This window comes from Eucalyptus grandis, chromosome 11 (assembly GCF_016545825.1).
Source record: "Eucalyptus grandis isolate ANBG69807.140 chromosome 11, ASM1654582v1, whole genome shotgun sequence".
Lineage (NCBI taxonomy): Eukaryota > Viridiplantae > Streptophyta > Magnoliopsida > Myrtales > Myrtaceae > Eucalyptus > Eucalyptus grandis.
In genome coordinates this window covers 24125401-24139173 of record NC_052622.1, presented here as the reverse complement: position 1 = coordinate 24139173, position 13773 = coordinate 24125401, and positions in this window count along the sequence as shown.

The window sequence follows — 13773 nt, the reverse complement described above, 5'->3', positions numbered from 1 at the left end:
CGGGAAGACGGCCAAAACGGGCCAAATAGGTGCTGCCATACCCATTTTCTGCAGTTGCTGTCCGCTGCGGTTTGAGGTCGAGAAAGGGTAGATCCGGCGCTTGGATGAGATGGAGGAATGGCAGAGAAGCGGCGGTTGCAGCTTGGCGGGCGAGGCGGCAGCTCCGGCGGGACTCACGATGGCCGGAGGTGATTGAATCGCGGCCTAAGCTGGCCGAACAGCCCTCGGGACACACGAGCGGAGGCCCACGGAGACAGCTGGGCGTCGGCCAAGCGCGGGCGAGCGCCGGCGGACGGGCAGCGACGGCGAGCTCCGGCGAACGGGCGGGCGACGGCCATGGCTGCGGCTTCTTCGACAAGCTCGAAATCGATGGGTCTTCGAGCAAGAACCCAAGATGGAGGAGAGAGGGCGACGGTGAGTGGACGCGTGGCTGTGTGCGCGAACGGCGGCGATAACGATGGCACCGGCAGCGAGCGACGAGCGGCGAAGGAGGTGGACGGCGAGGGACTGCTTCGGCTTCTTCCTCTGCAAATTTTCTGGTCTTTCCGCACAAAGAAGATGGAGGAGAAACCAACGGAAGGGAGAGAGGAAGGAGAGAGAAGGAGGAGAGAGAGGATGGGACCATTCCCTTTTCTTTTCCTTTTCTTTAATCCCACAAAAATGGCCCACCATGACCTCATGGATGATGTCATACTCCACTCACTCAAAACTCCCACAACCTTATTCCAATGGGTTCAATTCCATTTTCCACCGGTCCAATTCTTGTACATCCAATTTCTTCAATTCTCATCAATTCTCTTCCAATTGAATCAAATTGAAGTCCATAAAATTAATCCGATGTCACCACACTTCAATTCACATCTTCACTTGTCTATAGAACCAACTTAAGTCCCAAAAGCAAGACCAAAGGCGGGCCTACTAATTTCTCAAGCCAAAATAGCCATACCTTGATTATTTTGCCGAAAAACTCAGCTTGCATGAAAAATCTTCCGAAGATTAGTCAATGTTCCTAAAATGATTTGTGACACACCCAGACTTCCAATTTTGAATTCGATCTCAATTTCACGGTTAATTTTACTTTGGCACGATACTAGTGCGGCCCAACCTACCGGGTAGTTTTTAGAAATTTTCATGCATCCGACTGTGGTTGATCATCTCAAGCCACAATGTACATCTTTGAAACATTGGCGATTTTCGATTGTCGGGGTAATCTCAAGGTTTCAAATACGACACAGGGTACCCAATCGATAGAAAAGTCGGCCCAATGTCGATCGACAAGGATTATGCGATCTGGTGGAATCACCCATACTCGATCACATGCCTCGTCGAGTCGACCTATCCCCCGGTCTCTAATCGATTTTTATTTGTGTCGTAATGACCCTTGCAGATTAGCTCGGTGGAAAGGTCGCTTCCTGGCCAAATTCTCAAGTCCGATGCATTATAATTTCTGAATGACTTCACCCAATAGACTAGCTTTCACATAAGTGGCCGACTCAAGGAAAAGAACTATATGCGTGCCAAAAAAATGCCCGTCTCAAGTTATTGAAAATAGAATTGGAAAATCGGGATGTCACAAGTATTGATTAGGAGCTTGACCTAAACAAGAAGCTATTAGCTTAATTTATTACATATTACCGATGGCATCTATATAGCCAATGTCACTACCATGATGACGAAAGATGTTGTCTGAATTCATTTTGTCATTGTCGCGACCTCTTTTTTCCGGCGCCCGCAATCGGGTATGAGCGCCTAAAGGAGGCTAATGGCTCGGCTGAATTTATTAAGCCCGGACTCTCCCAAGTCCACCAATTCACGACTTTAATAGTCTAAATTTTTAACCCGTAAATCAATTTTTAAAATGGAGTCGCCACTAATCGATTTAGGGTGGGTTGATTAGAAACCCAAGTGAAGTATCGGGAGAAATACTCACTCCTGCGCAACAAGAGAAATTAGGATCGGGGACTTTGATTACATTAGTTAATCACTAATGCCCTTTCGGTACCTAATCTTGTTTAAACCTTGAAGTGTTTTCGATGTTCGAGGTATTTTCCATGCATTTTGGGAGGAAAAACATTTTTTGAGTCATTTTCTAATTTTTTTGACACAAGAGGGATTTTTTGGGGTTTTTTGGTATTTTTTGGAAAATACAAGTCTTTTTGGCTTTTTCATGAATTTTTGGCTTTTTTTGGGTTTTTGGCATTTTTTGGAAAATATGAAATATTTTTGATTTTTTTTTTTTTTCTGAAAATAAAATATTTTTAAATATTTTTCAAAATATTTTTGGAAAATAAATTATTGTTGATTTTTCTCGATTTTTTAGAAAATAAAGCATTTTTCAACATTTTTAATATTTTTCGATTTTCTGGAAATTAAAACATTTTTTATATTTTTTCGAAAATAATTTTTTTAATAATAATATTTATTATTTATTATTAAAAATATTATAAAAAATGACCCGGGTCGGATCCGCGGGTTGGGTCCGACTCCGGCCAGCCGATCCGAAAGAGGATGGGCCGCGTTGCGGGCCCGACTGGATTTTTTCGTCTTTTTTCTTTATTTAAAAAAACTCCATCCCAAAACCAATTTTTTTGGCCCACTTCACAACAATTCTAGCCCAACACAACTCAGCCCACGCGTGCAAGCCCGACCCGGGGAAACCCTACCCGTACGCCAACCCGTATCCGCCCGACTTCGACCCGCCTTCCCCTTTCCTTGACTCGGTTTCTTTGGAGTTCGCGAGATCCGGCGATCCGCGGCACTGATGAGGGATGGAGGGGGTCAAACGAATAGCAGCCCGGCGTCCGAAGGCGGCGGCTTCGCAGCCGGCAGCCGGCAGTCGGCCGCTCAACTGGATTGACGACGGGGCTCGTGGCGCGGCGGTAGAGACGCGACGAAAGCCCCGATTCACCGAGGCCGAGATCCGGTGATGGATGGGGTTCGAGAGAGGGGGTGCGGCGACAAAGGTGACGGGCGGCGAGACCCGTCGTTACTGTCATAGCGACGGCGTCGGCCTAGCCTCGGTGCGGCGACAGTGAGGCGGCACGACGAGATCGGCACCGTGGCGGCGTCGGGGCACGGGACCTCCTCCGATCTCCTCTCCTCTTGGCCCCTCTTTGCGGATCCGTAACCCTCCCCTCTTCTTCGGCTTCGCTGCTCACGGATCCGGGCTTGCGAGCGTTCGGACCTCCTCGAAGTCTCTCGAGGAAGCTTCCCCTGCTCGTAAGCTTTCGATCTACGCCGGTTCCTCTCTCTCGGGTTCACTTGTCGTCGGCCTCCCTCGAAGTCTCTCGGGGGGAGGTCGTTCGAGTTCGCGACCGGATTTCTCTCGCGCGCTCGCTCTTTGAGTCTCCCCTGAAGTCTCTCAAGGGAAAGTCTCCGAGCTCGCCGTGCCTCTCGTCGACGGAGGTGCTCCTCTATTTATAGGCGAGGAGCAGGCCGGTCGACGGAGGTTCGGCCGTCGGCTCTCGTACGCCGACCGGAACCTCCCGGCTGAACCGACGTCTCTTCTCAGCATTAAAGGCGCGCATTGAAGGCGCATGTGCATCGCCCTCCCCTTCGGCGGCCTACCTCCGTGCCTCTCTACCGTAGGCTATCCTTGAGCACGTCGCCGGCCGCCGCGCGTGATGCACAGAGGCGGATGAGGAAGAAGATGACAGGAGGAAGAAGAAGATAGGGGGCCGGAGTCGTGCGAAAGGGAAAAAAAAGAAAGAAAAGGGGGTTTGGCCGACTTTTCTTGCTTTTATTACTTTTTTTTTTGTTTTTGTTTTTGTTATTTATTTTGTTTAGTATCCGAAAAAGGAAAACAAAGACTAAAAGAAATTAAAGCCTAAATAATAACCTAAAACAAAATTTAGGTGTCAACAGCTGCCCCTCTTTGAAGGTGAGTTCGCAGAGGTTGCATTCAAAGACAAACCTGATACCTGAATTTTGTCTATACATATGCAGCAGATTTTATTTGGGACCTATTGTCCTAAGTAGAAAAAGAGCAATATAATATTACACATACTAAGACAGATAAGAAGATACCTGTAGTTACTTACCGGGAGTGAGTGAGATAGGGTCTAAACCCCGAGTTTTGGCAAGTATCAAGGCATCATCTTACCTGTTGCATGAGGAGATTGCTTCTCTAGGACCCGAACCATTCTTCGGTCGCCTATTGGAGCAATAAGTGCTTTGTCTAGGACCCGAACCTTTCTTCGGTCGCCTTGACGGGGAATTGCTTTTCAGACCCGAACCTTTCTTGTTAGAGCAAAAAGTGCGTTGTCTAGGACCCGAACCTTTCTTCGGTCGCCTGTTAGAGCAATAAGTTGGTTTGTCTAGGACCCGAACCTTTCTTCGGTCGCCTTGACGGGGAATTGCTTTTCCAGGACCCGAACCTTTCTTCGGTCGCCTGTTAGAGCAATAAGTTGTTTGTCTAGGACCCGAACCTTTCTTCGGTCGCCTTGACGGGAATTGCTTTTCCAGGGGCCCGAACCTTTCTTCGGTCCGCTGTTAGAGCAATAAGTTGGTTTGTCTAGGACCCGAACCTTTCTTCTGGTCGCCTTGATGGGAAATTGCTTTTCCAGGACCCGAACCTTTCTTCGGTCGCCTGTTAGAGCAATAAGTTGGTTTGTCTAGGACCCGAACCTTTCTTCGGTCGCCTTGACGGGAGATGCACCGACCTTTCTCAAGGCATCTGCTTGTTGGGAGATAGTACTTGGATGATCACAAGTACAAACTCTTGGGGGATACTTGGATGATCACAAGTATCGAAGGGGTACCTGGACGATATGGTACAAACTCTTTGGGGATACTTGGATGATCACAAGTATCGAAGGGGTACCTAGACGATCACAGGTACAAAATGCTAGAAAATACCTGATTGCTTGCAGGTATCGAAAGAGTACTTGTATTGTCACAAGTACGAACTCTAAAGGATGCTTGGACCTTCGCAAGCATCAAAGGGGTACTTGGCAGATGGAATGTCGAGGACATTCTTGAGATATTCGTGAAGGATTCTCACCTCTTGAGATATTCATGAAGGTTTCTCACCTCCTGGTGATTGGGAATATCAAAGACGTACCTGAGATATTCATGAAGGTCTCTCACCTCCTAGTAATTGGGAATATCGAGGATGGGTCTCGCATATTCGTGAAGGTCTCTCACCTCCTGGTAATGGGAATATTGAGGACGTACCTTGGATATTCATGAAGGTCTCTCACCTCCTGGTAATTGGGAATATCGAGGACGTACCTTGGATATTCATGAAGGTCTCTCACCTCCTGGTAGTTGGGAATATCGAGGACGTACCTTGGATATTCATGAAGGTCTCTCACCTCCTAGTAGAGGGGAATATCGAGGACGTACCTTGGATATTCATGAAGGTCTCTCACCTCCTGGTAATTGGGAATATCGAGGGCGTACCTTGGATATTCATGAAGGTCTCTCACCTCCTGGTAGTTGGGAATATCGAGGACGTACCTTGGATATTCATGAAGGTCTCTCACCTCCGGTAGTGAGAATATTGAGGACGTGCCTCGCATATTCATGAAGGTCTCTCACCTCCTAGTAGAAGGGAATATCGAGGACGTACCTTGGATATTCATGAAGGTCTCTCACCTCCTGGTAGTTGGGAATATCGAGGACGTACCTTAGATATTCATGAAGGTCTCTCACCTCCTGGTAATTGAGAATATCGAGGACGTGCCTCGCATATTCATGAAGGTCTCTCACCTCCTGGTAGAGGGGAATATCGAGGACGTACCTTGGATATTCATGAAGGTCTCTCACCTCCTGGTAATTGGGAATATCGAGGACGTACCTTGGATATTCATGAAGGTCTCTCACCTCCTGGTAATTGGGAATATTGAGGACGTGCCTCGCATATTCATGAAGGTCTCTCACCTCCTGGTAATTGGAATATCGAGGACGTACCTTGGATATTCATGAAGGTCTCTCACCTCCTAGTAGAGGGGAATATCGAGGACGTACCTTGGATATTCATGAAGGTCTCTCACCTCCTGGTAATTGGGAATATCGAGGACGTACCTTGGATATTCATGAAGGTCTCTCACCTCCTGGTAGTTGGGAATATCGAGGACGTACCTTGGATATTCATGAAGGTCTCTCACCTCCTGGTAATTGAGAATATTGAGGACGTGCCTCGCATATTCATGAAGGTCTCTCACCTCCAGTAGAGGGAATATCGAGGACGTGCCTTGGATATTCATGAAGGTCTCTCACCTCCTGGTAATTGGGAATATCGAGGACGTACCTTGGATATTCATGAAGGTCTCTCACCTCCTGGTAATTGAGAATATTGAGGACGTGCCTCGCATATTCATGAAGGTCTCTCACCTCCTAGTAGAGGGGAATATCGAGGACGTACCTTGGATATTCATGAAGGTCTCTCACCTCCTGGTAATTGGGAATATTGAGGACGTGCCTCGCATATTCATGAAGGTCTCTCACCTCCTGGTAATTGGAATATCGAGGACGTACCTTGGATATTCATGAAGGTCTCTCACCTCCTGGTAACATAAACTTGAATGTAGCATGAGGCTTACCTGGATGGCTGCAAGCACTCAAAAGGGCTAGAACACCTGGGTAGCCACAGGTGTACAAAGTACTGGAATACTTGGATGAACACAAGTATTTAATGATATGATCTGGGACCACTTAGGGAGGTCCAAGTGTAAGAAAGCATACCTAGGTAGGCGCAGGCACACAAAGCAGTGGAATGCTTGAACAGCTACTATTATTTGAGAACAACTCAAGCGAGTTGAGTGTCATGAAAAGGGAGTACCTGAACGGCGGTGGGTACTTGATGATATGGAGATACCTAGACAGCATTAGGTATTCAAAGATAAATGGATACTTGGTGAGTCACAAGTATCAATACTCTGGGGACAACTTGAACATGTCGAGTGTTAGGAAAAAGGAGTATCCGAACGGTGACCGGTACTCAAAGACAACAAGGATACCTAGACAGCAGTAGGTATGCAAAGATAAAGGGATACTTGGTCAGTCACGAGTATCAATACTCTGAGGACAACTCGAATAGGTCGAGTGTCAGGAAAAAGGAGTATCCGGACGGTGGCCGGTACTCAAAGACAATGGGATGCTAAGACAGTTGCAAGCATCAAAACTCAATAGACAATTCGAATAGGTCGAGTGTCAAGAGGAGAGTACCTAGACAGTGGCAAGTATTCAACGATAAAGGGATACTTGGTCAGTCACCAGTATCAATACTCCGAGGACAACTCGAACAAGTCGAGTGTCGTTAAGAGGGAGTACCCGGCAAGTGGTGGGTACTGAAAGACAATGGGATACTGAGACAATTGCAAGCACCCAAACTCAAGGGACGACTCGAATAGGTCGAGTGTCAAGAAGAGAGTACCTGGATAGTGATAGGTACCTTAAGACAAATGGGGACAAGGATATGCTTACCTGGCAATATCTCTGATCTCTGAGAGTATGTCTGCTATTTGCACAATATGCACACATGATTGTATATGCTGTAAATTCATGAGTTTAAATGATTATTTTGTCAGTTTTGCATCATCTGAGTTCCACTGGGGAAGATTTTGAAAGACAACCTTTATTCGGAATATAGATGTCTTGAGCATGCCAGGTGAGGGACTTTCGATGCCCAAAGGACTTTTCACTCACTCTCATGGAAAAGGCTATCCTGACCATTGATGCAGGATTTATAAGGACCACACTTCTCACTATCATCATGTCAGCAGGGGTTTGAGTATTCTCGCAAACAATACGACTTTACCAATGTGAGAGGTCTTTGTTGAAACTGTGATGAAGTCTTGGTCAATGGCTCATCAAAGGGGACCATCAAGGTCGAAGCCGATGGACAAAATGCTGCACGATCATCTCCGGGTTTACAAGTCAAGAACCCTGCGAAAAGAGATATAGTAATCTTGCTCGTACTTCTTCGAGCGATGTTTATAGACATATGAAATCCTACGTTAATTGAAGTGCCCCTAGTCTGAAGAGACTTTTACAATGGGATGCAATGTAGGATTGATTCATGTGTAAAAGGGTGAGAGCTGGTGATTGTCTTGGCATTTGTCACCAGTCTTCCTTCTCACTGTCAAATGGAGGCTCTATCAATTGAACCACAACAACAACTTTTTCTTGGCCGTTTTTTTTTTTTTTTTTCTTTTTTTGACTAGAGGGCATTGGCCTTGCTTTTACCAGGCACACTGCTTTTTTATGCCCATGTTTTTTTTATTCTAGTTCTTCGTTCATGGGCATTGACCTTGCTTTTACCAGGTACACTGCTTTTTTATGCCCATGTTTTTTTTCATTTTTGTCATTAGAGGAACCGGCCTAGGCAAGTTCAATCGAAGCACCATTATTAGACTCTTGAGTCTTCATCTTCAGTAGGCGCTCTAGGCTATGGCAGTAACTTCTGTTTTACCTTCATGTGAGGGTGAAATTACAGACTCAATTGGGTTGTATAATGAATACAAGTGCATAGAGAAAGAATTGCTCTTCGTCATTCTAGGGCACTTAAATTAACGTGAGTGTTCATATGCAATAAAGACACCCGAAGATTGATGCAAGTGCGAGCAAGAAAATTTCTATCTCTCTTCTCACCTTGTGATGCTGCTTCGCTTCTAATCTGCCCCGGTGTAGGGGTTGTTCTTGACGGGGTATGAGAGAAGCTTCACCAATGTATGGGGCTCAATGGGGTGAGCGATGGAATGCCTCTCACTGTTTTGGTTATCGTACCATTCACGAGAGAACTCTTTATCCTGCAATCATGGAATCTTTTGCACTCATCTCACAAGTGTATAGATGGGGACTGTGTGTAGGATATGGCTTGCCTTTCATCATTCTGACACGCCTCATCTAGCATGCTCAATTAAACTTGTATTCTTCACTTAGTTGTCTATTCTAATAATCCTTGATGGAATCAGTGATTTAGACAGACAAAAACATCATGCAAAAAATCCATTTAGAAAAGGCATGCAGCATTTTAATCATGAGAGAGTTTGTACTCTCAAAACAAATGAATGGTTTTGACTCAAAAAGGAACCTATTGACAACTTTAGGGGCTAACATAATGGTGTTTCCAAATATGTTAAATTTTGAACATCAAAAGAGTTATTTGCAAATGGGTGTCGATGGTTGTCCTTATTGATTAGGGACATGACACTTGAATGATCGATCGGGGATTGGGAATCTGATCGGGCATCTCTCGCTTTTACCCTGCGTAAGAGAAGATGAAAATGGATCGGGGCCAAAATTAAAGGTGAATTGAGGCTTGAAGGATCTCTGTCATTTGCTTTGGCAATACTTGAGACGCCATTTTGCTTGGGAGAGTTTGTCATGCCTCTCATTAATTTGTTATCTTTGTTTTTGACAGTTAGGTGATCCTGCAACAAACAAGAGAGAATGTGTTAGTCATGAACTCTTTCAAGAGTCGAATAACTGGAATCGATACAACTTTACCCTTCACTGGTTTGCAGATGATTGGGTGAACCTGAAGTGAGATGGGGACACGAAGTCCTATGTCCCTTGCTTTGTTAAGTCACCTGCTTTCTCGTAATTTGCAAGCGCAAGAGAAGCAAAATTTTTATTATTATTTTTCTACTAAGCGGCTAATCGCCGCGTCGGGGATTTGAACCCCCGACTTCGGACCATTTTGCTTCTTCCCGGATACCACTCGGCTAAAGGCGCCGACGGTGTCCATAGGGTGCTTCTTTTTTTATTTAACCGAACCGGCTCTAGACGACACTTCCTTTCATACCAAGTTAGGTAAATTGATTTGGATCATTTGATTTGCCAAAATTAACCATTAAGCTTGTTTCTTGAATCCTATGTTTCCTGTCAATAGGAGAAAATATGTCAAAAGTGAATTCAAAGAGTGGGGAGTATTGGAAACGATACCAAATTACTCTTCTCCAAAGCTTGTATGTGCTAGCTCCTAAAGATATTTGAATGTCGATGATGGCCTCTTTATCTTGGCATAGTTTAATGTTTCCTTCAATTGGCCTTCCTCCTTTGTGACCATGTATGTATGATTGTTGGTCGTTGATTCATCTTCAACACCTTCCTTCTGTGGAATTTCTCCTTCTGTCTTTAACTATAGCATCATTGGGCAAAAGTCATGTACCTCAAGCTTCTATGGAATCTGAGATCAAAAGCCTCAAGCTTTCTGATGACAATTACTCCTCGGAAGAATACGCGTCTGGAGTGAAGTTTCTAGATTCCAACATCATTGTCCAGGGTGTGGGGCTATAGATCGCTTTGACTGTCTAGATTTTCTCCCGTTGACAAGAATCACTTTAAAGGAAGAGAAGCAAATCCTTCTTTGTGCTTCTTGGCTCGTTGAAGCTGGAAGTCCTGTCAATGAACTCGGGACATCCTGCCTTGAGCCATCATGTTATGCATGCTTCAAGTTTGATAATATGCCTGTGCCTATTACATCCCATCCTTCATTTCCTGTAGATGGAAGAGAGAGGATGTCATTTTCGACATTATGTTCAGGGAATAGGACTTACCATTTTGAAATGTGATGATCCTTTCTGTTTGCCCCTGCTTTCTTGGGAGGGTGTCGTTGAATTCGGTGAGTTCACATAATGTGCTTGCTTCAAATGCCCCCTGTCACACTACGTCAAAGGGGACGGGAATGATCTTCTGAGACATGAAGTGAGTGGGTGAGAAAGACAAACATGATTAAATTTATCATCTTGTTTTAACAAAAGCTTTTGGGTGATGAAATATTTTTTTCAAAATACATCTTTAGGGGAGAAAAAACATGAGGAAGCCCAGCCCTCAATATTTTCCTTTGATGATATTTTTTTTTTCATGGTTGGATAGCATCACCGGGCTGGTTTGGAGTACCGCCTCATGCTCTTAAAACAAAATATTAGAACTGTACAATAGAGTACTTGGAATGGAAAATACAACAGTAGCACACTAGACAATATAAGAAATATGAAATTATAAAAACAAGTAAAACTCATGAAAACCCCTATGTAAAGGAGCGCTTTGATAGTGCTGGTCTTGAAGCTAAGCGTCTTTGAATTCCTCGCCTTCAGTAGACTCGAAGTATTCGCATGAGAGGACCACTTCATTGAAGCTATGGAAGTACAACCTATGCAACCAACAACGATGCTCGCGAGGCAAAGTCCCTATGAACAGCTTTATCATTTCCTCTTCAGCCAGTTGAGGGTAGATTTGCATCATAAAAGCTTCCCACCTTTTTGCATATGCTTGAAACTCCTCCATTGGTCTTCTTCTAAAGTGAACCAAGCTCTCGCAAGACAGTTCAGCTCTAATCTGGTGCTGGTACTGATGCAGGAATGTGGAAGACAGCTCATTCCAATCCCTCATGAGGCTGATATCTGCTATGATGAACCATTGCAATGCAGACCCTGTAAGACTTTCTTGGAAGGCCTGAGTTGTGAATGACATCGGGCCATAGTACTGACTCATTTCAGCATTGAGGTACTGTAAGTGGGCCACGGGGCAAGTCGTGCCGTTATACTTGCGAAGATTGGGTATCCACATTTCTATGGGGGTCATGATCCTATGAGGGCAAGACGAGCCTGGTATGTCTTGATTAGGCCACTGGTTTTCCCATTGCATATCTGTTGTAGTGGTGAATTTTTCTGTTTCGGGGAAGTTGGATTCTACCGAAATTATCCCATTACTTTCTTCTTGGTCGAAATTCCCGAATGAGGATAAAGTATTGAAGCTATCCTCATGGTCAGAGGACAAGCTTAGTACTTCGTTAGGATCGTGGCGGATAAAGACGTATGCTTCCTCTTCGACGGGCCTTCATCCCCAGATGAGAGTAGGAAACAATTATACGATGAATCGTCAGTTTCATTGTCGAAATAACGCTGGAAGTCCTTGGGATTGTATTCTAGGGGATGGTAGCCTTCGAAGCTATATTCTTGGGAATGCTCGAAGCTTTGGGGTGGTGGCTCGTCGGCAGATGCTGCATTGATCTGCTTAGGCTTTCTTTTCTTGGCTTTTGGTCCAGACCTTTTGAGTAAGGCCCTTCGTTTTGCCAGCTCGATTATGTCAAGGGAAGTGAGAGACATTAGAGTTTCACTGTCTGATTCGCTTTCCAGGTTGATAGGGGTCGGTATTCTTTGGACCCTAGCTCTTGGAGTAAGCTTGGGAGTCGTCCGCCGTGCCCCGGTCTTGAACAAGCTCGTGTCTTTGATCTCATACAAAGGCTCCTTGCCTTTCCTAGTGGGAAATTTTCCAAAGAATGGGTGTTGTTCAGCTGCCCATTTATCATGCAAGGCTTCATTGACATGCTCTTCTCCTATCTCAGCGACTAACGGTTCCTCGTGCTCCGCGATCATCGGCTCTTCGTAGGGCAGGGTGATGTCAAGATTATACTCTTGGTGAAAAACATGAATTAGTTCCCTCCAGGTTTTAAGGGGACTAATCTTCCTAACAATGTACCATCGCAAGGCAGGGCCAGTCAAGCTCGATTGGTACGATTGAATCATCCTTCGAACCGAGGTAGGCACAGTAAGTAAGTCTCGGGCGGGAGGTATTAGCATACCTTTCGCATTCAGGTGCTTTGAGCTCTTCGGGAATCTCAATGCCGGCGTAATTGGACAGTCCATGGGATTACATTCATCTGGGGCTTAACTTTTTCATGATCCTTTCAAACTGTCTATGGTACTAGCCATTTTCTGGCAAATATATGGGTGTCATGACGTGTGGCATCCCAGAAATTTAAAGCCAAGCCTTAAGGTGTGTTAAAGTCTTTAATTAGGTGGTAGAATTTTCATGGCTTATGTTTTGGCTGTTAGTCTTTTAATTTGATGATTTGTGCTTGTGATTGTGGAAATTTAAATTTAATAGATTAATAATCTATGCTTGGCCATATGATTTAAATTTCAATAAAATAAAATATCCCAAGACTTTGGCCAAGATGAAAATTTGGAATTCAAGAATATTTATAAAAAGAATTTCAAAAAAAAAAAAAGGAAAAAGGGGTTCAAATTCGAAATGGGCCTTGGGCCCATTAGCCTAAAGCTTGGTGGGCCAAGCTAGTCGGCCCATTAGAGACCCAAAAGAATGATGGCCAGCCCATCTTGCATGGATCAAGACAAGTGGCGCAAAGAAGGGCATGCATTGGCCTAGACTAGGAAGCCATGCATTGGTCCATTTAGGTGGCAAGCAATGATTACTAATCATGAGAAGATGGGGATATAAAAAGAGAGAGAAAAGGTGAGTGGCCGGTTCTTTGTTCAATTCGTCCAAAGAGAGGGTGAGAAAGAGAGAGAGTTTGAGAGAAAGGGAGAGAAACCAAGAGGGAAGGAGGCGGAGACGGAGGGGTGCGCCGTTCGTTCGCCGTCCGATCGTCGCCGTTCGTCGTCGTTTGTTCACCTTTAAGGCAAGTGGAGTCCGTAACTTCTCTTGCATGTTTGTTGTGGTGTTTGCATGTTAGATTTTAGGTATGATTTGTGCGAAAAACCGAGGTAAGAGTTGGTTATTTGCAAACCGTGTGACTGTTCTTGTTCGGTTTGTTGGAGTCAGTAGCTTGTTCGAGTTTGCATATGTGTTTGGGGTTCGATTTTGGCTTTGGTGTCTTCATGAAAGTTGAATCTAACATCTTGTAGTATTACATACTGAAATTTCGTAGAAAACGATGGAGATTTGAGGGGTCAAAAGTTCTATCATACGGAGACCCTAGATCTGCGAAATCTTCACTGACCTCTTGCTAGATTCTTGTCTGCATGTTGATTTCTGTTGAATATTTGACTTCGATGTCTTCATGAAAGTTGTAGGTAACAC